The sequence below is a fragment of the Phascolarctos cinereus genome, unplaced genomic scaffold, assembly GCF_003287225.1.
Source record: "Phascolarctos cinereus isolate Bilbo 61053 unplaced genomic scaffold, phaCin_HiC Scaffold_726;HRSCAF=1367, whole genome shotgun sequence".
In the NCBI taxonomy this organism is placed as follows: domain Eukaryota; kingdom Metazoa; phylum Chordata; class Mammalia; order Diprotodontia; family Phascolarctidae; genus Phascolarctos; species Phascolarctos cinereus.
Genome location: NW_027556098.1, coordinates 409212036 through 409235201, shown reverse-complemented (window position 1 = coordinate 409235201; position 23166 = coordinate 409212036). Strand labels below are relative to the sequence as shown.

Genomic DNA, 23166 nt, shown 5'->3' with positions numbered 1-23166 from the left:
TTTCCAAACTGTTGATACTTTTTTCATAAATCTCTTGCATTATTCTCATTTCTTTTCCAATTTTTCCTTCTATTTCTCATATGATCTTTAAGCTCCTTTTTGAGCTCTTCTAGCAGTTTTTTCTGGGCTTGAAATCACTTACCATTTTTCTTTGGGGTTTTGCCCATAGGTTTTTTGAAATTGTTGTGTCTTGGTTTTCCCTTAACTTTCCATGGTCAGATTATTTTTTGTTGTTTTTTGCTAATCTTTTTTGGGGGGCCTTTTTACTTTCTTTTAAATTTGAGCTCTGTTCCTGGGGCTGAAGGGGCACTGTCTCAGGCTTCTTGTGCCAGTTGCTGCAGGTAATTGGTTTACCTGGTGTTTCACCAATGTTGCCCTGAAGCCCCAAGGGACCCCTGTATCTGGGGCTGTCCTGAAGGGTGGGGTGGAGGGTAGCTGGTGCTGTTGGAGTCTGTAGGAGTCTGGCAGCTTGCCTGGTGCTAAGCTGGGGCCCTCGTGGTGGTGTCTGGAATGTTCTGAGGCCTGGTAGGATTTTTTGCATTTCCTCAGGCTACACTGACATACATGGAATTCTGGAAGCTGGAGGATACCTATTTGCCTGGGGCTGTATTGAAGCACATGGAGGTCTGAAAAATACTTTTAAGGATGGACAGAGTGAAAGTAGAGAGAGAATAGGATAAAAAGGAGGGAATAGAATGGATGGAAATACACATTAAGCAATCATAACTGTGAAAAAAAATTTATAGCAAGTTTCTCTGATAAAGGCCTTATTTCTCAAATTTAGGGAGAATTGAGTCAAATTTATAAGAATACAATTCATTTCCCAATTAAGAAATGGTCAAAGGATACGAACAGACAATTTTCAGATGAATTAATCAAAGCTGTCTTTGGTTATATAAAAAATTTCTGAATCACCATCGATTAGAAAAATGCACATTAAAACAACTCTGAGATCCCACCCCATGACTATCAGATTGCCTTATATGATAGAAAAGGAACATGACAAATGTTAGAGTGGATGTGGGAAAATTGAGACACTAATGTATCATTGGTAGAGTTGTGAATGTATTCAACCATTCTGGAGAGCAATTTGGAACTATGACCAAAGGATTATAAAACCATGCTCACTTCTAAGTCTGTATGCAAAAGAGATTAAAAAAAAAAAACAAAAAGGAAAAAGTCTTATATGCACACAAATATTTAAAGCAGCTCTTTTTGTGGTGGCAAAGAATTCAAAATTGGGGTAATAATGATCATTTGGGAAATGGCTGAAAGAGTTGTGGTATATGACTTTGAAGGAATACTATTGTATTATAAAAATTACGAGCAAGATGTTCTTAGGAAAACTGGGAAAGACCAACAGGCACTAATTGAAATGATCAAGACGAGGAGAAAATTATACATAGTAACAGAAATATTTTGCAGTGATCAACTATGAATGACTTAGCTATTCTCAGCAATACAGTGATCCAAGACAATTCCAAAGGACCTATGATGAAAAAATGCTATCCACCTTCAGAGAAAGAGCTGATGGAGTCTTAATGCCAATGGAAGAATGCTTCTTAAAAAAACATTCTTTATTTTTCTTGTTTGCTTTTTTGGTCTGCATTTTCTTTCCCAACATGTCTAATATGGAAATCAATTTTGTATGACTTCACATATATAAATATCAAATTGATCGCTGTCTGAGGGAGGTGGTAGGGGAGAAAGGCAAGGAGAGACTTTGAAACTCAAAATTTAAAAAAAAGTTGGATGTTGAAAATTATTTTACATATAATTAGATGAAAAATAAAATATTGAATAAATATTTTTAAAAAGAGAAAATAGAGGCTCAGAGATGTTGAGAGACTTGCCCGAAGTCACATAAGTAGCAAGTAGCAGAGCTGAATTCCATGACTTTGATCAAGTTCAGCACTCTTTCCATTGCCCAATGTTGCCTCGGGTCTGGGGTTAAGTAGTCCCCAAGTTCCATGGTCAGCCTCTGGTCTGGTCTTCCCAGAACAGCAGAGGTAGGTGGCTTTTGATCCAACCCCATTTCACAGAGTTTGTAGTCAGCCAGCTTTACAGATGGTACATGAACCAAAATAGATCTTAGCCAAGCCTAATCTCAGGAGCTCTCACATGACTCCTCCAAACCTGACAGAGCTCAGGCTCAAGAGCTGTGCCTTTGATCTCCACGGCTTGCTTTCTGAGGTCACTGACCTCCAAAGTCAGTTTATTCTCCATTTCCATCCACTCACACCCCACACACATCAGCTTTGCTCCAATCAGTCTCTCTTCAACCTCTTCATGTTGTAGGATGTTACAAAGCTAAGATGAAATCATGGCTGGAAGATATTTTGCATACCCCAAAGTTACATAATTAATTAGTGTGCAATCATCAAGCGTCCAGTCTGGGATTGACCTCATTCCCTAAGCCTTCTACTCCATTCCTGCTGAGCCCGAGACCCGGGGACACCGGCACAGGACTGCCTAGCATAAAGAAAGTACAGTCCTTGTTGAGCGAAGTAGAATTGTAGTGGCTCAAAAGAAAAGTGAGACTCACAAATTTAGAGACATCTCTACTCTAAATGTCCATATGGACTATTTGTGCCCCATCTGTGGTAGAGACTCTTGAGATCATGTTGGCCTGATCAGCCACAGTTTGGCACACTGTACTTGACCCCAACATAGTGATGTCATTTTAGGCCTCTTCGATAAGGGAGAGCAACAATTAACCAATCCACCACTGAGCTATATAGGAGTGGGCTGGTAAATATTTGAGTTGGGGGAAGGGCAAACTGAGGAGATGTATGCACACATACTTTTAAGTTTACTCTGAATCATTAATGCTTTCTTAAGTCTAGATTATAAACAAAACAAGAAATCAAACTAATTTGTAGCAATCACTGTTTCTGAGGTGTGAACATTCACACTAAAAGCCTGATCATGGTTCTTGGAATTCCTTAGAGTTCATTCCAGTGTATCCCTGCCCACACCCATCCTGGCTCCCTCTTACCAAAAGCAGACTTAAGAAAGATTGTTCTCATTCCCCAGGCTTTTCCCTAACCCTGAATTCTGCTTAGAGAGAAGGTAACCCGGGCTAGTCTTAGATGGGGAGGGGAGGAAGGACCATTGAGACCTGACCTAGATCAGTGAAGTAAAAATAACTCCAATTCCAATTAGCTTTTCATTCTTGCCTAACTTGCCTTTCCCTGCATCTCCTTGAAAAATATCACAATCCATTTACTTCTGTTTGCTAGCTCTGCTCCCTCTCTCCTCCCACAAACTGTTGTTCAGAGGTAGATAAGGCAAGTATCCAATCTGGGAGTGCTGTCCATGGCCACCCTTCCAGGTAGAATAACCTGGATTGAAATCCCAGCTTTGTCACTGGCTAGCTGTCTCAACTTTACCTTTCAATTTCTTCATCTGCAAAACTAAATGGTTAGAAATGTTTGTATTTGTGGATAATGGTTAAGTCTATCAGCAAAAATACATTAACTATTTTAAAAGAAAAGAACAAAAATTAGGTTAGAGGATCCCAAGGTCAAAGATCTCAATTCCAAATCCTAAAATGTAATAATTGTGGCCTCCTCTCCCTCCCCTGTAATTCCCTAATTAGATTAAGGTATAAATGGTTCACATATGAGGGTTTGAGTTAGAGATTTAATATTTTTTATTGTTAAAAATGAATTTATTTGAATTCAGATATGTTTGAAATACAAACCTGGTTGTATTTTTAAAGCTATAATTCTCATCACATTCTATGCTTAATTTTATTGTGCTTATTTAAAAAAATGGTCATTACTGTTTTGCACTCAGCCATTTGAAAAAGTTTCTTTGGGAAGGCACCAGCTTCAGGTACCCTGATTGTAAAGAATACACCAATATCTCACACTAGAATAGAAGGCTGTCATTGCCAAGTATCTTGACTCAGCAAGTGATCGCTCATATGTGATCTGTCCCTGTAGAAACAAGGGTCACAGTTGTCACCTAGGTCTCCAAAGCACTGAGGGTTAAAGATAGCATTTATAAGGTACTTGGAGCTCCTTTGACATAATGTTATACCAGACACAAAACTTGTTAGGCTTGTAATTTTATGCTGAAGGTTCACAATACTTTCCTCTCCAACTAAAATCGACATGATTCAGTTCTTATGGCATTCTACTGAACAACGTGATACTGAGATTGAGTACCTTATGCAAGCTATGAACATGGATGTTTTCTGAGCTGCTGCAACACGTCATGAGCAGGCCAACTGACTGCTGCAGTGAAGGTTAAGTAAAATTATTTAAGTAATACTTTTAAATTACATACACCAAATGGCTACAGGATATACCAATCTTATGCAAAAATTAGGTAAGAGAGACTCAAAATAAATTCACTAATTAGTTAAGTATCCCCCAAATAATTAATAATGAACTTTTCAAACTGAGTTCTATGGTTTGTACACCATCTTTTGGAGTGGTACAAGCCCAAGTCCTCAGTGACTGCCAAATGGTAATTATTTCAATATGGAGATTTAGAAAAGCTCATTTAAAAGTTCCCCACTCCAAATAACCCCTAACCTTACACTCCCCTTAGCTTCCCCTCCGATTTATACGTTCTTCTACTTCCCTTTTCTTAAAAGGGGGCTTTTGGCACTTGGGTAGCCTTCAGGCTAAATATTTCCAATCCGGCTCTGAAATGAAGAGATTGTTGACAGTGTCCAGTCTGATTTAAAAAGTCAGGGATCCCAGCCAGAGGAAAACCATCTGCAAAGCTCTCCATTTTGTCTCTGATGGCCTTGATAAACACCCTGATACTTTGCATCCTCCAAAAGTTTCTTCTTGAATTCTTTCAAGCTGGCCTGGGGACCAAGGTCTTTTTGAATCTGCAAGGTCAGTTCTGCTCCTTCATGAATAAAGCAGGCTACTTTGTAGAAATCTTCTTCTAGTAGTTCTTGAGAGGTCAGAGCTGGGGTTCCCAGTCTCAGTCCACTAGGTCTCAATGCACTTTTACCTCCTGGACAGATGTTCTTGTTATAAGCAAGAGAGCAAGAACCTTCTCAGCTCTTCCTCAATCTGTGCTTTTGTTACCTACTTCCCCAAGGATGAAGTGATTGTCAGAACCACCTGTTCCTACATGGTAACCCAGCTCCATCATGGCTACAGTTGGCAACCACCTGTTGCTGAAAAGCCTTAAATTCAGGTGTCAAGTCTTGCTTCAGAGATATAGCAATTACTGCAATGGCATGGTTGTGAGGCAGTCCCTGTAGTCCTGGGAAAATAGCTGAATTAATGAGTGACTCCAGATTGTATATCATATCTTTGCCTGTATTAAAGTCCACACTCCACACACCTTTCCTGTAGAAGATCATGCCAGTCTGGCAATCTTGAAGGGTTTTGTGTATAGCGGTGGTCACCATGTGACAGTGTTCAAAGGGGAAGGGGATTACCCCAGCTGCTACTAGTCCACTAATGTGGACCATCTCAGCCATAAGATATGTCCCATTATCATCTGAAATCTTCCATATGTGGGCATAGCAGCTGGTTCCTGGAAGAGCAACTGATTCCTGCAATGATCAGCTTTGGGTGGAAGAAGTAGGCATTTTCTTCTAATTTGTCACAGTCAATATAGCCAGTATTTTGGTTTACCTTATAGGGCAGGGAATCAAAAAAGATGGAGGAAGCAGAGACTTTCTTCTTATCTATCATGAGCCCATGGGTGAGGTGACTCCCATCAGGCAGGTCTAGACCCATAATCCTCCCATGTGGTTCCATTAGGGCTATGTACACTGTAAAACTCACAGGAGATCCTGAGTATGGCTGAACATTGACCTCCCCAGCTTTGTGAGTCCAGGCCACAGAGCTGCAGAACTCTCTTCTGACAGAGAATCTCTAATTCATCCACAAACTGGGTGCCACCATAATCCCTCTGGCCTGGGAATCCTTTTGAACATGTGTTATTCAAACAAGAATCCAAGGCTTCCAGTGCTACTTGGCTTGAAAAATTCTCTGAGGCAATCAGTTCCAACTCAGTCTTCTGGTGATTATTTTCCTCCTTGATGATCGCATTCACTTCTATGTCATTGTCTTTCAGTGTCTGTGTCAGCATATTTTGGGGTGCTTGCCAGAAGTTAAGATTAGGGTTCTCTCCCTTGACTGCTGATGTCATATTTCTGGTCTAAGGATTCCTGGGTGGGCACCAATCAGCAAGTAGCGCAAGATACACAAGCATGACCTTTTTCAGCTTGACGCAAGAGAAGTTGGCTTGAGATTTATTTGTCTCGTGGTTGTATCAGTTCTTGGTTTTTGTGAATATTATGTTTAAAGGAATACTTGGTAACAATAGGTACAAGATCCCATGCTCCACAGACACAGACAATATCTGGCTGAGGGGTTTTTTAGAGCTCATCTGATACACTTTTTTCCCTCACACAAAGAGGAAATGGATGGCCCAGAGAGAAGGAGGGACTTAGTAAGGTCTCAGCCAGTTAGAAGTCTATTCAGGGTCTTCATTTGACCCCCTACAGCCTCATCTTCAAGTTCTGAGATGCCCTGCCCTCCAAGCCCTATTACTAAATCCTTCCCAAACTTCCACTGTTGCGTTCTGAGACTCAGAACTTCATCTTTGGCTTATGACACCCTTTTAAATCTCCCCCATTTCTACTTTTACCCTCTGGGATCATTAAGTCTCTGAGCCCACACTACATTCAATCCCTCTCCCTCTGTGGCCTTCAGATTTGGCCAGTCCTGGGTCTCAGGGGAGGAATGGGTTAGTCTTGAGAATGTTGCATAAGAGACCTGGGATCAATGCCAGGTGATAATTTCCACCCCCAGGCTCAAGCTTAAAAGTCAAGAACAGCCTTATCTGGTTCCCAGTCCTGGCTCAGCATCTTCCCAAACCCTAGACAACACTGCAGCGAGGTCTCTGCCACCTCCACCATGCTGGCCTCTGGGCTGCTGCTGGGGGCCCTATTCTTTTGCCTCTCTGCCCTGGTGGTGCTCTCAGTATGGAGACAGAGGAAAGCTTGCAGCAGCCTTCCCCCTGGCCCCCCCCCGCAACTACCTGCAGCTCAACACTGAGTAGATATATCACTCCCTCATGAAGGTACTGAGGCTGTGGGTGGGATGGGGACAAGAGGGAGAAGATGCAGAGACTGACACAGAGAAACAGATTGAAAGAGACAGAGAGGCACAAGGAGTAAAGAAATAGAGACTAGGTGAGGAGGAGGCAGGTGCTCAGACAGACAGACAGGGAGAGACATGAAGTCACAGAGACAGGGACTGAAACAGATAATCAACAAGGGTGGCAGAGACAGGGAGTGATGCATAGAGAAGAGGAACCAGAAAGGGAGAAACAGTAACAGAGGAAGAGACAGAAGTGGATACTAAGAGAACAAAGAGATGGACTAAAGACACAGAGTGAGACAGAGAAACACAAGCAGCAAAGAGACAGACACACAGAGAGATATCTCATGTGCATTTACAGGTTCCAGGGTGGCTGGAGGGAGGCTCTGGGAGGGTCAGAGAGAAGGAGACATGGGGAAAGACAGAGAGATGGAGACAGGAAAATCTCTGCTTCTTCCTACTGATTTGAGGAAGCTCCTTTCCTCTCTCTAGTCCTCAGTTTCCCTCTCTGCAACATGTCCAGGTTGGGCTAGATAGTCTCTAAGGGCTGAATTTTGTGATCTTTTGGGAAAGAGTCTCCAAGAAAAGCACAGAACCTCTTTGTGGGGAGGGATGGGCAGAGATGGGTTGCAAGAGAGGGATTCAGGGGGAATGGTGGAGAAGTGACCAAGAGAGAAGGAGAGCCGGCCTGAGGGCCTGAGAGAGAAGACCCACGGGAGAGAGGGGGAGGTGGAGAGCTGAGAGCCTAGAGGGATCTCTTGACAAAAAAGGGGTCTCCATGCTTCTTCTCTTCCATGGCCATGGGGTTCGTTAGTTTCTCGTCACTTTGCTTACTTGTTTAAGGAAGCCCAGTGTAGATGATGGGCTTGGAATAGATATGCCCTACTCCCCATCCAAAAGGAGCACCTGAAAGACATTTTATTTTTTGTGAGGCAATTGGGGTTAAGTGACTTGCCCAGGGTCACACAGCTAGTGAGTGTTATGTGTCTGAGGCTGGATTTGAATTCAGGTCCTCCTGACTCCACGGCCAGTGCTCTATCCACTGTGCCCCCTAGCTGCCCCACAAAAGACATTTTAAAATCCTCCTCCTGATATCCCTGGATCTCTTCAAGTCTCAGGTAAGATCCCACCTTCAGTAAGAGGCGCCCTTCCTGTCACAGCTTTCTCTCTGTTGTTCACCTCCCATTGATCCTGTCGAGAGCCTGTTTCCACCTAGTTCTCTGTATAATTTCTCCCCATTAGACTGTGAACTCGTTGAGACCAAGGACTGTCTTTGCTTTCTTTCTGTCCCCAGGATTTATCACAGTGCCTGGTGCACAGTAGATGCCTAATAAATATATGTTTATTGCCTGGTCACAGGAAAAAAAAACATGGAAAACGGAGGAAAAAACAGAGCAATATTGTTACTGTTTTGCTAAACCGAAGATCATGGGTTTGTGGATTTAGAGTTGGAAAGAATCTGACAGGCCTTTGAGTCCAAACCCCTCATTTTACAGATGAGGAAACTGAGGCAGAGATGAAGTGATTTGCCCAGGGTCACACAGCTAATAAGTGTCTGAGGAGTGATTTGAACCCAGGTCTCCCTGACTGCTAAGCTGGTGTTCCATATGCCATGCAGCATCTCACAAAAAAAGATAAATATACATATATGTGTAATTGATTTATTTGAATTTATTTTTAAAATATATATGTATATTATTTCTTTATTTATTTAAAAATGAATAAATGGAGTACAAGAGGGTTTTATAAAACTCTTCTTCATCCTTTGTGTGTCTAAAACGTCTGTCTGTTACTGATGGCTAAGTCACAAGTAGAAATTATTTAAAAAGCTGCTGAGGGATGATGGGTGAGGGGTTATCTTTCAGGGGAGAGAACTAAGAGGGAGGAAATCATGGACCTTGGAGGTAAAACTCTGATTATTCTGGCTTCTCCATGCCCTCCGGATTGGGGAAAACTTCGGGCCCGTCTTCACAGTGCACCTGGGCCCAGGACCGTCATAGTCCTGACTGGGTATGAGGCTGTGAAGGAGGCACGTGTTGGCCAAGCAGAGGAGTTCTCTGGTCGGGGGGAGCAGACCACCTTCAACTGGCTCTTTAAGGGCTTCGGTGAGTGTCTGGGAAGGGACACACACACACACAACTGTCCCCAGGCCAATGTGGCCTCCTCTAGGTTGCTGGCCAGGATTCCTCCATGAACTACCATCTTCTGTTCCCTCCCCTCCCTTATCCCATCATTGCCTCTCTCAACTGCCTGCTTGTCTCTTAATCTGTTTATCCATTTTTTGTCTCCTCATTTCCTCTTCCATTCTCCCCATCTCTCTCCCTTTCTTGCTATCTCTTGTGTCTCTTCATCTTTCTTTGTCTCTCACTATCTCTCCTTTTTCTTTGCTTATTCTTGTCTTTCTATTTATCTGTTTCTTCATTTCATCTTTCTGCTTCTCCCTTTTGCTCCAGCCTCTTTGTCTCTGCAACTTTCTGTCTCTCATTTCTTTCCTGTCTCTCTTTGTATCATAATCTTCCTCTATCTCTCCATTTCTCATTCTTTCCTCATATTCTTATCTCCCCAGTCTTTCCACCTATCTATTGGTTTCTTCTTCTACCTCCCTATCTGTTTTTTAAATGGTTTATTAATTTAATTTAATAAATCAACAATCTCTTCAGTAAGCTTCTGAGTTTTAAATTTTTCTCTCCCTCCCTCCCTTCCCCCCAAGATGGTGCACAATCTAATATAGGCTATACATGCACATTCCTGTTAAACATATTTTCACATTAGTGATGTTGTAAATAAGAATTAGAACTAATGAGAGGAACCACCAGAAAGAAGAAACAAAACACAAGAGAAGAAAAAAATAGCAAATAGTATGCTTTGATCTGCATTCAAACTCCATAGTTCTTTCTTTGGACGTGTATAGAATTTTCCATCATGAGGCTTTTGGAGATGTCTTAGATCCTTGTACTGCTGAGAGGGGTTAAGTCTATCAAAGTCAGTCATCACTCAACGTGGCTGTTACTGTGTACAACATTCTCCTGGTTCTGCTCACTTCACTCAGCATCAAACCATACAAGTCTTTCCAGGTTTATCTGAAGTCTGCCTGTTCATCATTTCTTATAGCACAATAGTATTCCATTACATCCATATATCACACTCACAATTACAATTACTATCTCTGTCTTTCTCCCCATCCTTCCCCCCCGTTTATGTTTTTCTTTCTCCTTTTCCCTCCTCACTAATGTTTTGCTTTTGACCATCGTGTTCCCCTCCCTTTTCCTTTCCCCTTTTCCCTCCTACTGCCCATAGGGTGTGTTAGATTTCTATGCCTAACTGATTATGTTATTCCCTTCTTGAGCCAAATCTGATGACAGTAAGGTTCAAACAATGCTCATCTCCCTCCCTTCTTTCCTTCTGCTGTAATAGGTTTTTGTGCCTTTTCCTGTGATATAATTTACCCTTGTCTGCCTCCTCCTTTCCTTTTCTCTCAGTATATTTTCTTAGGTCAGATTAATTCATTGGGATCCATTTAACCCACTTGATTAGATTTTTTTCATCATTACACCAAAGTCAATTTATACCCACCCCCTTTATGTATACCCCTTTAACATGGTGTAATAACAATACAGTTCTCAAGAGTTACAAGTGTCATCTTCCCTTGTAGGGATGTAAACAGTTTGCCCTTATTAATAACATGTTGTTTCTTTCTGTCCCATTTACCTTTTTATGTCTCTCTTGAGTCTTATATGAAGATCAAATTTTCTGTTGAGCTCTGGTATTTTTATCAGGAAGGTATGGAAGTCCCCTATTTCATTGAATATCCATCTCCTCCCCTGAAAGATCATGCTCATTTTTGCTGGGTAGTTGATCTTTGGTTGTAATCCAGGCTCCTTTGCCTTAGAGAATATCATATTCCATGCCCTATGGTCTTTTAATGTAGAAGCTGCAAGGTCCTGTGTAATCCTGACTGTGGTTCCATGATATTTAAATTGTTTCTTTCTGGCTGCTTGCAGTATTTCTTTGACCTGGTAATTTTAGAATTAGGCTACTATATTGGTGTTTCAATTTGGGATCTCTTTCAGGAGGTGATTGGTGGATTCTTTTTATGGCTATTTTACCCTCTGGTTCTAGGACCTCAGGGCAGTTTTCCTTTATGATTTCCTGAAAGATACTGTCCAGGCTCTTTTTTTCATCATGATTTTCAGGTAGACCAATAATTTTTAAATTGTCTCTCCTGGATCTATTTTCCAGGTCAGTTGTTTCACCAATGAGGTATTTTATGTTTGCATCTATTTTTTCCACTCTTTTGTTTTCATAGAGTCATTAGCTTCCATTTGCTCAATTCTAATTTTTAACAAATTGTTTTCTTCTATTAGATTTTGTACCTCCTTCCCCATTTGGCTAATTTTATTTTTTAGGGACTTGTTTTCTTCAGTGTACTTTTTTTTATTCCAGTTGGCCAATCGTATTTTTTAAGGACTTGTTTTCTACAGTTAATTTTTGTCCTTTTTTCCAAGCTATTGACTCTCTCTTGCATACCTCTCATTTCTTTTCCCATTTTTTCTTCTACCTCTCTCATTTGACTTTTAAAATCCTTCTTGAGCTCTTCTAAGAAGGCTTTTTGGGCTTCAGACCAGTTCATATTCCCTTTTGAGGTTCCAGATGTGGGTTTGTTGACAATGTTGTCCTCTTCAGAATTTCTGCCTTGATCTTCACTCTTCCCATAATAACAATCTATCATACATTTCTTTTTGCTCATGATGTTTGCTTATTTCCCTGCCTTTAAAGAGATTGGGCTCTCCTGCTGGAGAGCAGAGGTCACTGACCCAAGCTTCTTGTGTTGGGAGCCTAGGGCTTGGTCAATGGCTTTGTGTGCTGGGGCCTCCAATGTTGGCAGTTGGAGGCTGTAGGGTTCTGGCAGCTTACCTGGTGTTGGGCTGGAATCAGCAACACTGGAACTCTAGGGGTAGGATTGGGTAGTGTGGCTCCTGGAGATTTCCTGCTCACCTAGGCCTTTCCTCCCTTTTGCTTTCTTCAGCTACTTTCAGATGGATGTTGTAGGGTGTTTATCCACCTGGGGCCCCTTGGAGTGCTGCTTCCCTTGGTTTTGCTGAGGCACTGGGAGAACCAGTGGCTGTAGAATGCCAAGGCACCTGGTGGTTTTCTGAGCTTGTTTCCACCAGTTCCCCCACCCTCAATGAGGCACTTGGGGGTCCAGGTGTTAGTGTTTGCCTGCTACACCACCTGGGCTTCAGGATCTCTTGCTGGTATTCTGAGGTGGGGCTTTTCACTAGCTTGCTGGGACACCTCCCGTTCTGTACTGCTCCCCTTCCCCCAAAGTAAGAGGGGCCTTTCCAGTTGATTCCTCAAGCTACCTGGGCTACTGGACTGCTGCACCCCATCTTTCTTCTGGTTCAGCTGTTTCAGAGTTTTTCCTATGGTGATATTTTCTGGGAGTTCAGGGATTGATAGGGAAGGGTAAGAGAGACTTACCTCTTACTCCACCATCTTGGAAGTCTTCTACCTCCCTACTTTACCTGTTTCTCTGACTCCCACTCTGAGTCTCTCCATATTTCCCACCTTTCCATGTTTCTCTCCATCTTTGTTTTACCATTTTTCCCTCACTCCCTTGTCTATTCATATCTCTACCTGTCTTTCTCTGATTGCCTTCCTGTTCCCTTCTCCTTTCTTTCCCTCCCCTTTTCTGTATATCCCCTTCTCCCTATCTGTTCAGTCTTTCCCTATATCTCTTTAGCATTTTCTGTCTCCTCTCTTTTGCTTGTTTCTCTTTCTCTCCTTGTCTCCCTATATCCACCTCTCTATCTCTGTCTCTCCTTGTTTTAACATCTTCTTTTTCTCTCTGTCTCTGCTTGCCATCCAATGACTCCTTGTCTCCCTATCTCTTTGCCTCTTCCTGTCTCCCTAGCTCTCTCTTTCCATTTCTCTGTTTCTCCCTGTCTTCCCACCTCCCTTTCTCCATATTTCTTTGTTTCTCTTTTTGTCCCTACCTCTCCTTGTTTCTCTCTCCCTCCTTGGCTCTTTCCAGGTGGCCACTTCATGTTTCTTTCCAAGCCTGTCTGAGCCCATTTCCTCCTTCTTGCCCCTGTCCAGGCATGATCTTCAGTAATGGGGAGAGGGCCCAGCACTTCCGACTATTCTCCATCACCACCGTCAGGAACTTTGGCATGGGAAAGAGGAGCATTGAGGAGTGCATCCAAGAAGAAGCTGGCTTCCTCATTGAGGCCTCTCGAGGGACAAAAGGTGAGTGGGTCCTAAGAAGATTTCAGGACCTTGGACAAGGTTAACCTCAACTTTACGGTCTCCCCCCAAATTGGCTACTGTTCTCTGTGACTTATTTCTCCCTTACATCTAACACTAGCTAATCTCTCAGGTGTATCGGGTGTCCCAGGAGGAACAAGTGTGAGAGCTTGCAGAGGCTTCTCATCCTCCTTCGGTGTCCGCTTGCCACCCAGCTGTCACCTGTGGCTCCAAGAAGCTATAGCATGTAAAGCGGCTACACCCTGAAAAAAATTGTCTTGAAAGACAGGATAAACCATGTTGAGGGTATGGGCCTCAAAGCTATTGGTGACTTAGGTGGGTGTCCATCTCAAGCATATGAAGACTTCCTCCTGTTGGAATGGGGGGATGAGAACAAGTAACTCCAATGGCCATGAAGGCAACTGAAGGAGGCGCCATGGAGCCATTAGAGTTTGGTAGGGCATTGAAGGCACCAAGGTCATTCCCTGAATCCTGGGCCATTGACAGTCATCCTGACTCTTGTCTTGACACTGGATTTCAATGACTGTAGTAGAGAGAGTGAGACCAATACCTTTGTGCAACTTTGCCTCATTTAATACTAGCTCATGTGCAAGTCATCATCCCATGATGTCAACGTTCCTCTTTGTAAATGAAGGACAAATGACAACAGCTGATTTCTAAATCTTGCTGTGGGAGAAGTCTTGCATTTGGAGTCAGAGGACCTGAGCTTGATTTGAACTACTCCACTTACTTGCTTTGTGTTTTTGAGCAAGTGACCTCACTTCTCTAGGCCTTTGTTTCCTTTTCTGCAAAAATATGAAGGATGGAATAGATGGTGAGCTCTAGCTTCCCTTCCACAAATAAAGCAATGATTCTGTGATTCTTAGTGTCTAGGTTCAGAGACTGACCCTCTCCCTGATCCAAGATACCCAGATTAGAGTTTCAGCTTTGTCCTTCACTGGCTGTGTGATCTTGGGCAAGTCTTTTCCTCATGTTGAACTTCAGTTTCTTCTTCCCTATAAAATTAGAGGGTTTGGAGTATATGATCCTTTCTGACTCTGATGCTCTGTGAGTTAGCATGTTGACCTACCGAACATGTGACCTTGGTCAGAGTTTTCTCATCTGTAAAAAGAAGGGTTTTCACTAGATGGACTAGGTAGCTGTAAAGATCCCTTCCATCTGACATGCTAGGTAAGGGGAGGCAACCTAGGGTCATGGATAGGGCATTGTACTTAGAATCAGGAGACCTGGGCACGGATTGCATTTCTACCACTCATTACTTGAGCAAATCACCTCCCTTCTCTGGGGCTCAGTTTCCTTCCCTATAAAATGATCATGATATTGCTTGTGTCCTAAACTACCTCAAAGACATTGTGGAATAATGGATAGAGTGTAGATCTTGGAGGTAGGAAGACGGGTTCACTGATTGCTCCTGGCTTTGTGGCCATGATGGCTTCTAAGGTCTCTTAATTATTTTGGTGGTGGGGATATTGGCTGACCTTTGGAGGAGCCTGTGAGAGTCAAAGAAGAGTCATTATCTCTTTCTCTCCCTGTCTCTGCCTCAATCCACTTTCTGTGCATTTTTATTCTCTCTCCTACTCCCCTGTCACCTCCCCTTTTATATTATCTCTATCCAAAACTGTCTCCATGCATCTGTTGGGGTCTCTGTTTCTTTCTTTCTTCTGCTTCCTCTTTCCCCCTTCTCAATCCCTCTGCTTTTGTCCTCTTTCTTCAACACTCTACCACTGTGCTTCCTTATCTCCGTGTCCGTGTTGACCTGGATGGGCTACAGGGGCCCCCATTGACCCTACCTTCATGCTGAGCTGCACAGTCTCCAATGTCATCTGCTCCATTGTCTTTGGTGATCGCTATGAATATGAGGACAAGCAGTTCTTGTCTCTGTTGCAAATGATGCTGGGGAGCTTCTGGTTCACAGCCACATGCCTGGGACAGGTGAGTCCCAAGACCTTCTCTCCCACACAGCTGGGTCTCTACTCACCTTCATCCTTCAATCCTCAGGTTTCATTTCTGTCCTTTACCTCCTATACCCTATTCCTGAATCTGACCCCACTATTCTCAATATGAGCTCATGCCCATCCTTGATCCCCTTCCTCAGTCTGACCTCCTTTCCCCATTCTTATCTTCCAGCATACCCTGCTCATCCCTTATCTGGTCCTATGCCTATGTCTTGATGTCCAACTCCCAGTCAGATGCTCATCTCTCATCCTGACTGACCCATTCCAATCTGATTCTGTGGCCCCTCCTGACCACCTGTTCTCCATAATGAGCCCCATTCCTCATCCTAAACTACCATCTTTCATGCTGATAACCCACTCCATCCTCTTGACATCCCTTGGGCACTGCTTCAGTGTCCTGTACCCCATGAGTTATCTTGTGCACTCCCCCAGCTATATGAGATGTTCTCTGGAGTGATGAAGCACCTGCCAGGACCTCAGCAGCAAGTGTTCAAGGAACTGAAAGGATTGGAGGCCTTCATCACTGAGAAGATCCAGCTGAACCAGGCCACCTTTGACCCTAACTCACTGTGGAACTTCATTGACTCCTTCCTGATCAATGCAGGAGGTAACAGCCCAATGGGCAGGTGAAAATGGAATGGATGGGCTAAGACCTCAGACTGAGGGTGTTGCAGATCTCTGAGGGAAATCTCAGATATTGGGAAGTGAGATTCACAGACATCAGGTAGCAGGTCTTGGACATGAGCAGGCCACACTAGCAGACATTGGGTGGCAAGTTTCAGCCTTCCAGAGGCGAGGCTCAGGAGTACCCTGTGGCACATGTCAGGAGGTACATTCACAAAGAACCCACGATCACAGATGCAGATATACTGAGCAGTTCAGAAGGTCACTGCCAATTTGGCAAAGAGTGATAAAGGTAGAACGACAAATGGAGAAAGCAAGATACAGAGATGCGGGACACAGAATAACACCAAAGCAGACACAGAGAAAAAGATGGAGATAGATGCAGAAACAGAGACAGAAAATCGGAAATAGAGACACAGGAAGAGAAGGCCAACACAAAGAGACACAAATGGATGTTCCCCATTCTCCATTGTCCCTGCCACTTTAGATATTTATAAGCTGGGTATAGGGACTTGGGTGATCCAGAAGTCAATAATTTAGTCCCAGCAGCCTTCCCTGACTCTCTTCACAAGAGCTTGGGAAGTCCTTTCCTTTCCCTGGGTCTCTCTTCCTTCATCTATAAAATGTAGGATGGGGGAGATTAGATTCGTTGTGTTGGTCCCCAAGAGCAGAACCAAGAGCAATGGGAGAAATGGTAAAGGGAAGAATTTAGGTTTGATGTCAGGGAGAAACAACTTCCTGACAGTGAGAACTGTCCAAAAGTGCAATGGGCTACCAGAGAACTGATGGGTTCTCCCTCTTTGGAAGTCTTCAGGCAGAGGTTGGACCACCACTCATCAAGAAGCTTAATGTGAGGGTTTCTGTGGCTTCTGAGGTGTCTCTCAGGTCTACCATCCTGGGATTCTAAGGTGGCATACTGTAGTGGGTAAGGCTATAGACTCAGGGGTCAGGCATACACGAGTTCAAATCCCACCTCAGATACTTACTAGCTATGTTACTCTGAGCAGGTTCTAACCCCTCTGTGCCCTCATTTCTTCATGAGAGTGGCTGGATTCGACACTGTGTAAGGTCCTTTTCAGTACTAAATTTATGTTCATCTGAATTCTGAGGAGATTAGATAGCTTACTGGGTTCCTTTGAACTGAGATATTCCAGCTTTATCAGGGGCCATTGATGGTTCCACCCCCCCTTCATCCCTGTACATTCCTGGGGCTCAAAGAAATTGAGCTGACGGGGGGGGAAAGGAGGCCTTGAGGCTGAAGAGTGAAGAGGTGCAGCAAATATCGTGTATGTGGGGGTAGTGAGCCCTGAGCCCTGTCCACTCCCCCCAACAGAAAAGGAAAATCCAAACACAGAATTCTTCATTCACAACTTAATCATGACTACTCTGAACCTGTTTTTGCTGGCACTGAGACTGTTAGCATGACCCTTTGCTATGGCTTCCTTTTGCTAACGAAACACCCAGAAGTGGAAGGTAAGCCCCCCTGACATGCTCCCCTTAGATGTCCTTTGGAACACTAGGAGCTGCCCCAAATATTTGTTTCTTCATCTCACACAGAGATGTTCTTCACAGACACACACACACACACACACACATCCTCAGAACATAGATTATCCCCTTCACTTCTCATCCCTGCGTCTCCTATCTCAGGGTATATCCAACCTCCACACTCCATCTGTTCCCTTGAGACTTCCCTGGGGTCTCTCTAACACCCTTGTTTCCTGCCTCTCCCCTAACCACAGCCAAAATCCAAGAGGAAATTGATTGCGTGATTGAGCGGAACCGATCACCCAAGTTTGAGGACAAGGCCAAGAAGCCATACACAGAGGCCATCATCCATGAGATCCAGAGGTTTGGGAACATAATTGCCATGGGGGTTTCCCGGAGGGTCACCAAGGATACCAAATTCCAGGGCTTCCTTCTTCCCAAGGTAGGAGCCTCTCATTTTTAGCTCCACACCCCCATCTTCTTACCCCAGGAACTTCTCCATCTCTTTCTGTTTTCCTAAATCTGGATCTATCATCCTCACTCTTCAGTATTCACTCATTCTCTTTACCCTAGAACCTCCCTCACATCCCTCTCACCTAGGACATCCCTCCTTTTGTCTTCTTCCTGAACCCAGACATTCCCCACGTTTCTCTTCCAAACCCTTTGCTCCGATGGATCCTCAACTCAGCTCTCTTGTTCCCATTCCTTCTTTCTCCCTCTCTGCTTCCCTCTATCTCTTCCTGTTTATGTCTCCCTTTCTCTGTTTTCTTCTCTCTTTTTCCTCCCCTCCCCCTCCTTTCCCCTCCCCTCCCCTCCCTCCTCTCTCTGTCTGTATCTCTGTCTCTCTTATTTCTCCCTTCTCTTTTTTCTTTCTTTCTCACTCTATCATTTTATCTTATATTTGTGACAATGGCCAAGTCATTTAGCCAATTCAATCTCGATGCATATCAACTTCCTTATCAGTGACATTGTGATGGTAATAATATATATTGTTAATGAGGCTCAAAAAAGATAATGTATGAAAAATATTTTGCTAGCCTTAAAGCCTATAGAAATTACAGCCATTATTAGTACATAGCACTCCCTCTGGGCTACTTCAGTAGCTTGAACTCATAAGTTAGGTCTCTGGGGGGCATCTACCACCCTGGAGTTTAATATATTCTATGAATGTGTACTCCTAAAGGTAGAGTTCTTAAGGCCCCATTGATGCATTTGCCTTTTTAAGTCAGCCCGCAGACAATTATCTCAAAGATAAAATGTTTAGTGAAGTGATATCCTAAGAACAACATAATAAAATGTCCCCCCACTGTAAACCTGGGGCACATTCTCCCATAACTATACCCATCTGTCAGTGGGAAAAGTAACCATGTACTTAGTGTATACTTGGAGGGATGCACATACTTAGAGAACATGTGTGGCCAAAGCAATTCACACCTCGAACCAATATCCTTTCTCTTCCTTTGATGTCCTCATCCTGCACCTCCTGGGCATAGACTATACTGAGCAGGCCTCTTAACTTGATCCTGGGCTTGCTTGTTTCTGAAGCTTGACTAAGCTCCCATCTCTGAAGATTCTTTTTCATTCTCTCTGCTTCCAGTTTCCTAGTCAATCGTTAGTTCTGATGCAAACCAATATAACCAATAGAACTGTAAGGATACATTCTGGCAGGGGAAAAAAGTGGAGAAGTGAATAGTGCCCCTCAACAGCTGCCTTCTTCTTTCATTGCTGGCTGTGTCCTAGACTGCCAGAAGTCACACTCCTTGATGTCGCTTCCTGTTTCCAATGTGTCCCAGAACCGACAAGTTCCATTTTTACAGACCAGTAAGGGCATAGCTGTTCTTCTGTCACTCAAATGAAACCAGGGAGTATTTTCACACTTAAAGCGCAAACAAAGTGAAAAATCATTCTTTGAAGACACAAACACCTTGTTGTCTCTGTGATTTGTCCCTCCTGTGATTTCATCAGTTGAAGTGAGGAAGGGGGAAACCCATCGATTAGGGGTGTTCTGAACGACTCATCCCATGACACCTTATTATAATAGTTATTAACACAATACGTTATGATTACACAATATAATAAACAAAACAATAATATAATGTGTGTTGTAATGTACTATTAATAATGTATTAATAACACAATATAATAATAATTCATTTATTAATTCTCTGTCAATCGGTCAATCACTAACATTTATTATGGGCTTACTAGGCACTGGGATTTCATGATAAGACTACAAACACGGCACCTACCCTCAAGGATCTTACATTCTATTAGGGAAAACAACATGTGCCCATATAATTGGATACAAAATATAAGGATAAGAACTGGACCTATTATTTCTTTGATATAGGGAACTACCTCCGCTGATGCAAGTTGGCACCTTCTCTGCAAATTATAGTCTTTAGTTTTACTGACTTGCCCAGGGTCACATAGCCAGTATGTGTTGGAGACGATTGGAACCCAGGTTTTCCTGCCTCTGTGACTAGCTCATAATCCACTATATAACCTTGTCTTCTCAGAAGTATTCTCTCTATCTCTTTCTCTCTCCCTCTTTTCTTCCTGTCTCTTTCTTTTTCCCTCCCTGTCTTTGTCTCCCCTCCTTCTGCCCATCTTTCTCCACTTCATCCCTGATTTCCTTTGTTGTTCTTTCTTACCCCCAACTCTAGGTCACAGAAGTTTATCCCGTTCTGGGATCAGTGCTGAGGGATCCCAACTTCTTTGCCTACCCTGAAGCCTTCAACCCCCAACACTTCCTGGAAGAAAAAGTCCAGTTCAAGAAGAGTGATGCCTTTGTCCCCTTTTCCATTGGTGAGCAGGAAAGCCTTTTCTCTTCCCCTCCATGACCCCCAACTCATCCCTAGTCCCAACCAGTGTGGCCTGAGCCTGGTGAACCTTTCCTTTTCTCCAGTCTACCCTCAATTTATCCTTCTACAGCTCAGGTTAATTTCACTTGACCAAGCTTCTTAAGAGTAAGTGGCTAAGTGGATGGAACAATCCATAGAGGCTTGTGGCTGTGGGGTTAAGGGTTCCAGAAAGTTTATCCCCCAAATCTCACCAATATCCCTCCTTCTTTAGGAAGGAAATACATGCACCAAAAAAAGCACTGGCCCTGGAGTCAGAGGACCTTGGCCAAGTTCCATTTCTAATGCTCCCTACCTGGATGAGCTTGGGCATATCACTTCATCTCCTTGGGCCTCAATTCCTAAACTGTGAAATTCAGGGCTTGGACTCAAGGTCCTCTGAGGTCCTTTCTCATTCAGCATCTGTCATCTTGGGACAATAATTTTGGTCAAGCCCATTCCTTTTCTAGGCCTCAGTTTCCTCACTTGTAAAATGAGGAGGTTGGACTAGATGATGTTTTAGGTCCTCAGTTCTAACATAAGTACTTCTGAGGTGGGGGTGGGGTGGAGCAAAGATAAGCAAAAACAGTCTCTGCCCTCAAGGAGCTTGCATTCTATTGGAGAGGGATCAGGCTAAGGTAGATAAGTAAGGGCCAGATAATTTTTGGACAGAGAGCATTGGCAACCAGGAGAATCAGGAAAGGCTTGCAGTAGGAGGTGGTGCCAAAGGAAGTTAAGGAGCCTAAGAAGCAGAGGTGAGGAATTTTCCAGTCAAGAAAGTTCTTCAAAGGCGTGGGGGCTGGAGATGGAATGATCAATTTAGGCAACAGCAAATAGGCCAGTATTTTTAGAATGTAGAAAGCCAGATGGGGAATTCAGTAAGATTGGGAGGGATGAGATCAAGGGAACAGGAAGGAGGAGGGCAACCTCTTTAACAGACCAAGGGGCAAAGAAAGGGACAGTATGGGAAAGTGCAGAGGTTTTTGAGGTATACCATAAGTTAGAAGAGGAATCCCATATGGGATGGTTTCCATTTTCTCCTCAAAGGAAGCAAGGGCATACAATATGTTATGATTACACAATATAATAAACAAACCAATAATATAATGTGTGTTATAATGTACTATTAATAATGTATTAATAACACGATATAATAATAATTCATTTATTAATTCTCTGTCAATCGGTCAATCACTAACATTTATTATGGGCTTACTAGGCACTGGGATTTCATGATAAGACTACAAACACGGCACCTGCCCTCAAGGATATTACATTCTATTAGGGAAAACAACATGTGCCCATATAATTGGATACAAAATATAAGGATAAGAACTGGACCTATTATTTCTTTGATATAGGGAACTACCAGGAAGTGTTGGGGGTTGAAGGCTTCAGGGTAGGCAAAGAAGTTGGGATCCCTCAGCACTGATCCCAGAATGGGATAAACTTCTGTGACCTAGAGTTGAGGGTAAGAAAGAACAACAAAGGAAATCAGGGATGAAGTGGAGAAAGACGGGCAGGAGGAGGGGAGACAAAGACAGGGAGGGAAAAAGAAAGAGACAGGAAGAAAAGAGGGAGAGAGAAAGAGATAGAGAGAATACTTCTGAGAAGACAAGGTTATATAGTGGATTATGAGCTAGTCACAGAGGCAGGAAAACCTGGGTTCCAATCGTCTCCAACACATACTGGCTATGTGACCCTGGGCAAGTCAGTAAAACTAAAGACTATAATTTGCAGAGAAGGAAGTGCAGGAAGGTTGAGGAAAAAGAGCTGCTCCATGTTCTGTCTTTCTACCTCTGATATCCCATCATCAGGACAGACCCATACCTAGGGTGGGGCAATGGGGCAATGACTTAGGGCATCAAAATTTAGTAGCTATTGATAACACTTGTGGACCTTCATCACCCTAAAAACAAAAGCATAGCAGCTGATTAGCAAGAAGGATTAGATAAAGTAGGAAGTTTCCAAAATCTGCCCTTGCTACAGATGAGTCCCTCCTAGACAAAGCCTTTTCTGGCACAAGAGCCAAACATGTTTTGTGCTATTTCTTTTCCTTCTAAATTCCCTCCCAAATCTGACATTTTATATTCTAAGGAATCACAGATTTAAAGCAGAAAGGGATTTTTTGGGACCATCAAGTTCAACCCCTTTATTTTGTAGATGAGAAAACAGAAGCTTGGAGAGGTTAAATGACTTGCCTAGGAAGACAAAGATACTAAATGTCTAAGCAACATTTGAACTCGGGTCTTCTTGACTCCAAGCCCAACAGACTATCATTTCCTTTGCCATCTAGCTTCCTCTCAGCCTGGACACTAGGTTTCCTCCTAAGATTGACCATCCCTATACTAAGGTTCCTCCAAGTTCTGGCATTCTCTGTTCTAAGAGCCCTCCTCACCCCTGATCAGTTCTGATCTCCCTAGGCAAACACTACTGTTTTGGTGAAGGCTTGGCCAGAATGGAGCTGTTCCTCTTCCTCACCACCATCCTGCAGAATTTCCACTTCCAGTCTCCACTCCCAACAGAGGCCATTGATATCTCCCCTCAGATGGTAGGCTTTGCCACCATCCCCTGGAGCTACACCATCTCATTTCTGCCTCAAGGATGAGGCTGAGCCCAGGCAGCCATAGCTGAAACAGGAGAAGGCTGTGGGACTCCTGGATGGGATGGCAGATGTATTAATAAATTCTGGGCAGCTCTGAGTCATTGATTCCAACCTCTTTAGGTAATACATGAGGTAATTGAAACTCCCAGAGGGGAAGAGTCCAGTCCCCAGGTCACAAAGAGAGGCAGTGGCAGAGCCTAGCTTTACAATGATGAGACAAAATTGAAAAAGTACAGGCTTTGGAGGAAGAGGACCTGGGTTCATAACTTGCCTCTGACACTTATCAGCTGTGTGAC

At 43.3% G+C, this 23166-nt stretch overlaps 2 pseudogenes; one reads left to right on the top strand and one right to left on the bottom strand.

The window, feature by feature from the left end:
* Positions 1–4602: 4602 nt before the first annotated feature.
* Positions 4603–6135, bottom strand: LOC110198305 (serine hydroxymethyltransferase, cytosolic-like; annotated as a pseudogene).
* Positions 6136–6905: 770 nt separating this feature from the next.
* LOC110198207 (cytochrome P450 2A13-like) lies at positions 6906–22873 on the top strand (annotated as a pseudogene).
* The last annotated feature ends 293 nt before the right edge of the window (positions 22874–23166 follow it).